We start from the raw sequence: 11,565 nt of genomic DNA, 5'->3' as shown, positions 1-11,565 counted from the left end.
GACCAGAGGCCAGCTTGCTTCCTGAAGTCAGAATGTTCCTATAATGTTAACATTTTAAAAGGCTGTAAAATTTTGCTCTTCCGCAAGGCTTTAGATAAACAAAAACCCAGTTAGGTGGAATACAATCTTGAGAGTTTAATTGTGGTTTAACTTACTATGTTTTATAAACAAGCTAGAAATTTGACAGCAGATATAGAAATGATTATGTAAATAAATACACATTGCTAATATACACATTTCCAAAACAGCTAATTTGCAATACTGTGTACAGCTGTGATTGTGGCTTCTTCAAGAATACACTGTAGAATTGGAAAAGATACAAAAAAGAACAACCAAGAGGTTGAACTGGGTTCCTTAGTCAAAGCAATTATAATGTTCAGGGTTTTAGAGAGATAAAGAGTACAGCATCAAGGGAAGCCATTTTTATCGCCCCCTAGAAACTGTTTAAATATTATGCAGGTTAGTGCCAAGAAAAATATCTCCTTTTGTTATCCCAGGAGCATTGGAGGAGTGCACTCGGCCCAATCAAAACATACCAGAGGTGGAAACATTTTTAAAGCTTTATTTATGTGCAAAGAAGGGTGTAAGGGAGTAATCACCAAAGCAGCACACATCATCCTTGGGTGACCTATTTTTTATACCCACTACATTAGGCAAACAAAGTCACAAGTTTCTGAATATCTAATCACAGCCCGTTAAGCAGAAATGCTTGTGCAGTTAATTAAATATACTTCAACAGCAAAATAAAGCCATATATTCTGATACCACTAGCCAACTGTTATATTCCCATAATGCTTTTATGTTGCTTCAGCATCTGGAGGTACAGAGGTTTGAAAGATAACAAACCTGCTTGTATTGCATACATCTAAGACTTATCTAGTCTTATCTATTAGCTTTTTAAATGCCCCATTGTTACACTTTAAAGCACTTGCATTTAAGGTTTCTGCTAGTCTTTTAATTATGCATCAGATCTGCTTATCACCTACTATTCTCTGCTTAGCAACAGGCAGGGTCATCCAGAGAACAAACATGGAGAAGGTTGGTTCAGCTGGTCCATCGCTCTTTCCTAAGGAGAGCCAATACCAATTTGCAGATAAGTTTGAACACACGAATGAAGGCAAATATAAGTGTCCTAGGATAATATTGCAGGAGACAATCTGGGTCAGTCACTGGGACCAGAGGTTTAGTCTTCTGAGCTTTCAGACTCATGCTGGAATCTATTCTCAGGGACCTTCTCTCTACCAGAATGTGTGGTAGAGGATAGCAATAGCAATAGCACTTAGACTTATATACCGCTTCACAGTGCTTTACAGCCCTCTCTAAATGGTTTACAAAGTCAGCCTATTGCCCCCAACAATCTGGGTCATTTTACTGACTTTGAAAGGATGGAAGGCTGAGTTAAGGCAGTGTGCTGCCCCACTCACTCACACATACATATAACTGTGCTTTAGTGAGTTTATTAATATTTCCCAGTAATTCCCTTCACCAAAAACCCAGAACTGTCCCAATCAAGTCCAGCTACGAGCAGACCAAGGTTAGTCCACAGAGCAATGCCCAAAAGTCCACAAGGCACTTGAAAGTTGCTCAAGTAACTCCACTAGACAAACTTAAATCCACCAGACAAAACTTAAATCCAGACACAAGAGAGTTCACAGGGCAAAAAAAGTTCAGTCTCCAAGGCACTATTCAATTTCAACATGGTGTTAATACAGAGTTGAGCAGGAATCATGACAACCAAACACACAGTTGGAAAACAAACATGTTATTCCCAGCAACGCCTCCATTTGTCTGCTGTGATAAATAGCTAGCTTCCGGTGCAGCGCATCAAGAAGGCGGGGCTTTCTCCTCTCAAATAGTCTGTCTGACCTTCTCTGCTCCTGTCTTTTCTCTGCCCTACGTGTTCTTGGATCAGGTGCAGAAGGCATTTCCTCTTCCTCCTCTTTGCTGGCTGTCTGCTGCCACAAGTTTTCCCCAGCTGGAGCCTCAGCCAAATACCTTCTGGATGGCCATTCAGAGTCATCAATCAACTCAGTTCCTAACATGCCAGGAATGGGCTCAACCTCCCCTGAGCTGACATCGAAGGAGGTATCTGGGGAATCGTCCAAGGGAGATATCCCAGCCAGTGGAACTGCTGGCAGTCAGCAGAGTTAGCCTGTAATACTGCATTCTAACCACTGTGCCACCTCTTCCCAAAATTGAATCCTGCAATTTTGAACTTTTGTTTGCAAATATTTACTACATTAAATATTAAGCTGTAGAAAATCAGCAATTTCTGGAAAAGGATGCTAGTTAGCTGACAATACAAGACTGTTCTCTTTTTGAAATGGAAACATATGTTTCCATTTCCACAAGCTAGAAGTCCTGGAGCATAACTCTGACACCAAAAAGTAGTCTGTAATGGAAGGTCAGGAAATCCTACATGCATAACATTATTAAATGAAATTGGCACCTGCAAATACACATTTGGATTGTATCTAAAAGTACTTCTACATATGGACACACTGAAATGATTAAACATACATAATATTTGAACTAGGTCAAAGATGAACTAGAAAAATAACAGTATTTAAGAGTCTCAGAGCATCTATAAATCCAGGCATCTCCTACATTCCAGGTCTGGTAATTGGCTCTAATCCAATAAACACAAGCTATCATATCTTTCTAGCTTGTATTTAAAAAAGAAAATAAACAGTTTTAATAGTTAGGAATATTAAAATAAGGGGTTCAAATATGCTTGTATAATGTGTGTGTGTGTGTGTATGTGTGTGTGTTTCTCTTTGCCAAATATGGGCAGCAGGCACATGCTCAAAAGTTTAGTTTTACAGAGAAAAGCAATTGTAATTATTTTGTAAATAGGAAAAGGAAAACATAGAAAGTGGGTGTTGTGTTTCTGTTTGACAAATGAAGTTGTTTAGGTCATGTTTGTAATTTTTGACCACCCAGTAAGTGATAGAATTCATGAAAAAAACTAAAAGAGTAAAATGTGGGATGAATCAAGAAGTATTTCACTGAAATATAATTTAACTTCAGAAAATGGCTGGCTATATTTTAGAACAGGGGCTCAGATGGGGCAAAATAAGAGAAATTAGAAAAACATCTTGATGGGTTTGTACATGTTTACCCATAACGCAATTTGTTTGCTTTAGGGTATTTGCCAGAATCCAATCACTGTGATTTATTTAATAAATTTTAGTTAAATCAAAATGTGACATAATCTAATATGCAAATCTCATCTGTATATGCTGTAGTTTAGGCTTATCTAGAAAGAGCCAGTTATCTAGAGCAGTGGTTCTCAACCTTTTTAATGCCGTGACCCCAACCGGTCATAAGTCGAGGACTATCCAACAGGTCATAAGTCGAGGACTACCCAACCAATCTTAAGTCAAGGACTTTCCCTGCCCGGGAGTGCCGTGCATGTGTGGTGCCACCCCCTGTGCCGGCCGAGGCGTAGCTGGCAAGTGGCAGAGATGGCGCAGGCCGACCACCAGCTGGGCCACCAGCTGGCCCCAAGGGAGGTAAGGTACCTGCCGGGCCCCACAGACGCCAGCAGCACCGTTTTCAGAATGGGACTTTTGGTGGGCTCAGCAGGGCAGAGACAGCCTGGACAATTCCTATTGGCTTTTGAAAGCCAATAGAATTAGACTCTATTCAAGAGAGTCTATTCTATTGGCTTTCAAAAGCCAATAGAATAAAAGGGAGTAGCACAGCTAAGGAAAAGGGGGGGAAAATGGCGGACTGTGTTGTTTGGCGAGCCCCGTGAAATGGTCGTTCGACCCGAAATGGGGTCTCGACCCACAGGTTGAGAACCACTGATCTAGAGCAATTGCAAACATTCAGAAACTTTTGTAGTTGTTACAACTTTGATTTCTTCCAAAGTTATTTGGATTCAAAAACAAGATTTTCATTTCTTAACTAAGATGAGCAATGTGTAATTGCTAACCAAATAAAAATCCTTTCCTCAAAACTTTATTTTTAAAAACATTACTGTACTTATTTCATAAAATGAAATAATCCAGATAAAATGACAATAGGAAAAGGAAAAGGTGGTTGATGCTAGGAGAACTAAAGAAAAATACAAAATTTATCTAGATCATCCAGGGCCAAAGACCAAACGGCAAATAAAGGTTTTACACTGTATATGTGTGTCTGCTAGAGAGGGCATTTGACTTCTGGATGCCAAAATTCATAGTTGTCACCAGTATAATAATTCAAGCTGAGAAAATATTCAGATGGATTCTGCAGACCTATTTCAGTCTGCTTTGCATTCAAGCAGCTTTGATTATTAGATGGACCACTGTTGGGAAGACAGGGCAAATGCTACCCATCTAACTCAATTTAATATAACCAACTCATACTTCATTAAAATCCAGTGATTTTGCTTTTTATGGAGATCTTTCAATTGGAGTTTCCTTAGAGTTACATATTGTTATAGCTTCTCCATTTCTGCAGACTCTGAATGAACTAGAGTATTAATATCAGAAATTTAAAACAAACTTCTATTAACTAATTATACATCACCATCCAGATAGCATGAACATACTCATCCCCAAAACATCTTTCCCAAGAGGCGTGTTTTTTATAGCTCTCCAAAAATGTAATAAATAGGTGACTCAGATATCTTGGAGTAAGCTGTTTCAAATGTTTGTAAGCAACTGGGGTGACTCAGGTAATAGCATGGTAAAGATTGGGACATTAGGATGTGACATAGATAGGGGATAAATAATGAAAAGGAATAGGAAGGCAGAAAATGGAAACTAAACTCAAATTGACAGCCCATAGTAAATGGCTAGGAAATGGAAATTGATTATAGAAATGTGCATTGCAAGATTTTTTTCAATCCCTTCCCCTTTTTTCATTTCCCACATTTTAATAGCTAGCAATAAAAGTTCTGACACATAGTTGTCCATACAAGTCTCACATATAAGCTCTCATTGGCAGAACAGTTCCTTGGCAGAAGTTTCATCCTAAATGGTTAATTCTGGTACAGAATTTCTACATCACTTTTTCTGAGCCATAAATATTAGAATTCTCTTTTCCTCACTTATTATGGCTGTATCTGTATACACTTTACTTTTATATTGTTTAAATGGAAAAATGTACAAATGTTTTCAATTATTAAATGCTACCATAAGATATCTTTTGCTGTTCATGAAAAAGTTAAGTGGTATCAAAAATAATAACTATGCAAATGGATGACCACTAGGAAAGTTCAACCTAGATCAGTGGTTCTCAACCTGTGGGTCGGGACCCACTTGGGGTCGAACAACCATTTCACGGGGTCGCCAAACAACACAGCCCGCCATTTTTTTCCCCTTTTCTTTAGCTGTGCTACTCCCTTTTATTCTATTGGCTTTTGAAAGCAAATAGAATAGACTCTATTGAATAGAGTCTAATTCTATTGGCTTTCAAAAGCCAATAGGAATTGTCCAGGCTGTCTCTGCCCTGCTGAGCCCGCCAAAAGTCCCATTCTGCGAACGGTGCTGCATCAGTTGAGTAGTCCTCGACTTACGACCGGTTGGGGGTCGCGGCATTAAAAAGGTTGAGAACCACTGACCTAGATAGACAGGGAGAAAACAAACACTGTCTGGAAAAAGGCAACCACAAACTACTTCCATATTGTTGCCAAACAAATGATATGGATACATCCAGGTAGTCATCAGAACTCAACCTGAAGGGACCTTTATCTTTTACCTTGTTCCCAAAGCCACCAATGTAATTACCTCAAGCTTGGAAGGAGCTGTGCAGATAAATATAGTGTGATTTAATTAAAATACAGAACCAAAGAATTTTAAGGGCTGCTGGAGATGGCTAAAAGGTTCAAGTCACTCCCCTCAAAACACAGATATACTGGGAAATCACCAATACACATGACCAAAGGGAAAAATTACCCTTCTGTATAATTAAGTTGCTAAACCATTCAAGCCTTCAGAGCAATATAAACATGAATTTTTAATCCTTTGTGCAACTGGATTCTTGATTTTCTTACCAAGAGGCCCCAATATGTGCGAGCTGGAACAAATACCTCTAATACCATTTTCTTGAGTACAGGTTCTCCTCAGGGCTGCATCTTAAGTCCGCTGCTGTTCACCCTGTTGACTCATGACTGTTGTGCCAGGTTTGCCACCAACCATATTGTGAAGTTCGCAGATGACACAACAGTAGTGGGCCTTATTCAGGATGACAAAGTTGAAGCTTACCTCAAGGAGGTTGAGGGGTTGGTGAACTGGTGTAAGGAAAACAGCCTAGTTTTAAATACTGGAAAAAACAAAGAGATCATTGTTGATTTCAGAAAAGGCAGGCACAACCACATTTCTCTGTGCATTAAGGATTCACCTGTGGAGATGGTTACCAGCGTCGAATTCCTGGGTATGCAGCTAATGAGTAGGCTGACTTGGTCGCTCAACAGTGAGAAACTGGTGAAGCAGGCACAGCAGCACCTGCATTTTCTGTGTCGCATGAGAAAAACACATCTTCCTTCTCCTGTCCTGACCACTTTCTACAGGGGGATGATCAATAGCATCCTGTCATACAGCATTACATTCTGGTTTGGAAGCATCACTGCTTCAGACAGAAAGGTGGTGCAGACAGTGGTGAAAATGGCCATAAAGATCATTGGCAGTTCCCTCTTTTCCATCCAGGACATAGCACAGAAGCATTGCTTGAGCAGGGTCCGTAAGATTATCTGGGACACTACACATCCTCTTCATGACCTGTTTTCCTTGTTACCTTCTGGGAGGAAGCTTTGTGGTATCCATAGCAGAACATCCAGGTTCAGCCATAGTTCCATTCCATACAGCTTTAACCTTGTGAAGTCTCAAGCTTCCTCCTTCCGTTGTATTTTCAAGATGGACAATATTTAATATTTATTTGCTACGTATATGTAGGGATGTGGGTCTATACATATGTTGTTCATAGTATGTTTAGGTGTGCGTCATGTTATGTGTTTCATTTTGAGAGCGGGCAACTAAATTTCATTTTTGATGTGTGCCGTTGTGCCCATAGTAAAAAAATGTCAATAAAGGTTATCTTCTTATCTTAAAAAGAAATGGATGGTAGAAGCTACATTATTTGCTACATTATTATGGGCTTAAATATAAGCCCATAATAATCATTACTGCAGAGTCCACATAATATTTTCTTCAGACCAGCCTGTTTGATCTCACTGGGACTAACACCATCAAAATTTTAAAATTTAACAGATTAATATAAGCTGCCAGGTTTTTGTTTGGTGATGGAAACTGCTCCTTTCATCCTTGTTCCATACCCCTTTCCAAGAGTTGCTTCTTTTTTCTTTCAGGTCCTGCAACATTTGTTGTCAATCTTTTTGGCAAAAACATTTGTTTGAAAGCCAGTTTGCTGCCAGAAGATTACAGACAAAAGCCTGAATGTTGAGCACAGCACTTTTGCAGGGCAAGAGACAATTAACACTACCTCTTTTGAAAGTTATGCACAACTGTCATTTACCAAAAGCTAAAGAGTTTGTTACTAAAAGCTATTTGCTCGGTTTAGTGTTCTCTAGGTAAATCACATATTGGCTTGGTTTAGTATGTTAGCAAACTGCAGTGAAATAGAAGAGGAGTAAACTTGTTCAGATCAGGGAAACAGCTAGCTCAAAAAATAAAAAATTCTGCCCCTCCCTTATGAAGAGGCAAAGCTCTAGTGACTGAAAATTGCCAAAAAAACTTGAGCTAATTGCCACTAACTACTGCCTGTCCATAACAAGAAAGGACAATTAGGAGATTAGGAATTGCTGCCAGAACATCTGCCTTGCCCACACAAACCTTCAGCTGACCTTCCCCAGAGGAAGGGAAAAGGGAGGGACAGGATGACTTTGCAAAAGGCAAGTCAGGCATGTATAAATAATGGCTGTGGGTTTTTGTTTTTTTTTGCAAGATTAGCCCCCTACCCAATGTTTTTCCAGATCAATTAATCTCAAAATGTGGTCTGGTGATCCTTGATGTTAGGGTTAGGGAGAACCCTTCAGGGGGTTCATGAAGTCAAAAAAATATTAAAATTGCTCAGTTTAAATTTCTAATATTGACAATGACTTACACAGACAATGATGTATTGACACATAACCTATATACTGTAAAACAAAAACCTTTGAGCATCCTTGATTATTTGTTAAAAATGTAAAGAGGACTTGAGAGAAAAAGTTTGAGAAATATTGCTATAGATAAAGGCTGCTGCCGTCATTTTTGTCCTTTCTGCTGCACCTTAAAAAAATCTGCTTCAAATACCCCTGACTGCATTCAGTTTTTCAAAATTGTTTTTATTATTTGCCTTAAATCTTTCATGGAATTCCAAATTGTCAAATTGTCCAAATTGCTATGTGGGAATAACTTTTGGATACAGGAGGAGGAATTGCAGCTTTAGACAACCATCATGTAAAATGTAACTAAACTCACAGAAGGAAAAGAGGTGTGGGAAGTCTTGGAATCCTCTCTAGTTTTCTGGGTAGTAAAAGTAAAGGAGAGGAGAAATACTTTCAGAATTGCAAGACTGATGGCAGCCTTTGAGATAGTCCAAAGCAGAAGCCATGAATACTAACATTAAGTTTCTTGTAAGGATATAGTGAAAGAATCTTACAAGTCTCATCCAATGATTGCCAAGCCCTTCCCCAGCCAGCTCTACCTCGCAAGATTCTGAGTTGCTCCTTCAGCCTTGCTTTATCTCACTGTTAAAGAGATGTTGAATTTCAGTCTTCAGTTCCAATGCAGCCAATTGTTGCTCACCTGTCAGGCCTCGTCGTCAGCTGATTCAGTGCATAGCCAGAGGAAGGCAGGAAAGAAAGTGGGAATACAACTCTCCTATCTTCCATTGCGCCACACAACCTTCAGGTTTCTGGAAGTGTAGACCACAATTTCCCCAAATTTCATTCCCATTGGAGTCATGAGTCCCAGCATTCTGTAGGTTAGCCAATTTAAATGATGTTGCTTCAATAACTGTTGCCCAATTAAAAATCACAAACACAAATCACAAATGTTTAACTGGTCAACTCCTACCTCTCTGCTGCAGGCCCACATTCCCTCATAGTAGGCAATGCTTATTTGAGATCATTTTATTAAAGTTAAGGCTAGATTCACACCTCAAAACAACCTCAAAGAAGATACATAATGCCCCAATTTCATCTCTACACCCCTCCCCTGGAAATAGATTGGAAGAAGCAGAGGGACCCAAATCCATTTAGTCACCCTCTATAACTGATTTTGGATTGGAATCTCAGATTTCCCGGGATTGACTTAATACATGAACATTACACAATGCTGGTTTCACAGAAACAAGAATAATTTCTAAATATATAAACTAGATGCATTCATAGATACTCATTATTTAAAACCCAGTCCACCCCGATTCCTCATTGATGCTTATTCCTGATGTAGTTAGTGATGCAAGAGTAAAAATAAAAATATGTCATCTTACTCTAAATTGCAGCATTGGAGTTGGAAACTCCAATAGAAAATGATGTCTCATATTCATACATGCCCATAAATATTTAATACAGATTGCTCAATAACACTGAACTACATTATTTTCTGGTACTGAGAAGAATGCCTATATTTCATACAGGCATGAAAAGGAAAATAAAAATTATTCTGAGGCTGTAGTATGCAGAAAAATTCAGCAAGGAATCTTTATTTGAAACAGATTCTGCCTATGAAATTGAAGAAATTTAAGATGTATTTCCTGTTCAGTACATAGAAAGTTCCAGCTACACTGAATAGAAAAACTATTCAGTACCTTGTGTAAAAAAAAATTCATCCAAGTTTGTGACATAGTTTAAAAAAAGAGGCAGATTTTTTCCAGCTCTTAAAAGTGAAGGCAGTTGAAAATGTTATATGAACCTATTAATTTGCAACTGAGATTGTGCATTATCAGTGTTTCACAGGACAATCAATTATTGAATAGTAGATTTGGAACTATTTTAAAACAATTGCTATGGCTGAAAAGTAGCATGTGATAACTCCAGTGTCCTTTTCTATACACCCGATTAGTAAAGTAGAAGGAATTTGTATGTCACAAAATATGCATTACTGAGGTGTTTTTTTTTTCCTCATGAGGTTTTCAAAAAATAGACAGGAATCTTGTGGAGGAGGCATGATTAAATATTTCCAAAGGGTTTGAACTCCAATCCCTTTACATAGATATGCTTCTTTTCATAATGTTTCCCTTTATCTTTTAGTAACCAATAAAAAGTTGAAATAACTATCATAGTGCAGGATCCCAACTTCTTATCCCCAAACCCTATCAGATAACAATGGTACCTCAGTACTTGATTGCTTCAAAACTCGTCAAATTTGGTATTCAACGCATTTTGATGCAAAACTGTTGTCTGGGACTCATTTGATTGGTACCCAACACACTGCAATAGGAAAAGGCAGACAGCTGTGGAAAATGGCGAGGAAGTTGGCCATGCTTTGAAGGTTGCTGATGAAGTCCAGTTTCCTTTTGAAAAAGCACATTTGGGACAACTATGACCTGGACGATTGAGAATGTCCATAGACAATCAGAGAACCAAGCTATACCCAAGAATAAGGGCAGATTGCAAAATGACTTGGCATTCATAAGCAATAACCAGACTCCAACACTACCAAGGATTTGATCATCCAATACCAGTATTGATGGCTGGATACTGAGATCACTCTCAAATAGTGTTCCCACCATCCCTGAGAGTGGCCTACCTCTGCCTATCACAACCCCAACATTACTGCCTGCTCTTTTCCCTTACTAATCCTCAACCCCAGTTCCTGTATTCCAGGTCAGAATACTGATATCGTTTTTCAGTCACTATCACACAAACACAAAACATCTGTATCCCAAAACTACAGCCTCCCAGCTTCTTCCAAGGTGCTAACCACTTCTCCACTGGCCAGCTGCTCAGCCCATAGCACTCCCAACAGCAAGGAGACTGGTACAGAGATCTCTGCCTCCCCACCTACATACCCAATCCCCTCCCCCTTTGCAATTACACATCCATACAAAGTGTGTTCTGGGAAAATCTCCTAGCAGAGAGGCTCTAACAGAGAGACACTCAGAGCCCAGTCCACTGAATGATAAGTTAGGATTGTTAGAGGCCTCTGAAATACAATACAGTGGCCTCCAATAGAAATGGAGGCTTGCCAGTTTGGGAGGCAATATTTTTTAAAAACATTTTGTTGGGCAAATTGAGTACTCATTAGAACAGAAAGGGAGAATATAAATCAAATCAGTAATTAAAGTTACATTTTTGATAGCATAGGAAGGAAAGAATTTTGTCTCCTTATCCCCTGTAGCCTCTCCTGGACATTATCCAAAAGTATGAGAATCCTCAAGAGAAAAAAAAATTACCTTGAAGAATGTTCTATCTACCTTGCAGATTTGTAGTTGCAGAAATTCTTTTAGCACACTATAACTGGCCAAAATTAATCTTGATCTGGTTCTTCAATTTAATTTATTAAAGCAGAAATAATGATGGCTTTATCACCAAGAATATTCAACTTTTTAAAACTCTTGAGCAAATACAAAGAATAGTAAACATATTGAGATCCAATCATAAAAGAAGCTGAGATGTCTACCAACAAGAGA

This window comes from Crotalus tigris, unplaced genomic scaffold, assembly GCF_016545835.1.
Source record: "Crotalus tigris isolate CLP2741 ecotype Arizona unplaced genomic scaffold, ASM1654583v1 scf7180000023822.163328, whole genome shotgun sequence".
Taxonomy (NCBI): domain Eukaryota; kingdom Metazoa; phylum Chordata; class Lepidosauria; order Squamata; family Viperidae; genus Crotalus; species Crotalus tigris.
The sequence above is the reverse complement of the archived record's forward strand: the minus strand, read 5'-3'. Positions refer to the sequence as shown.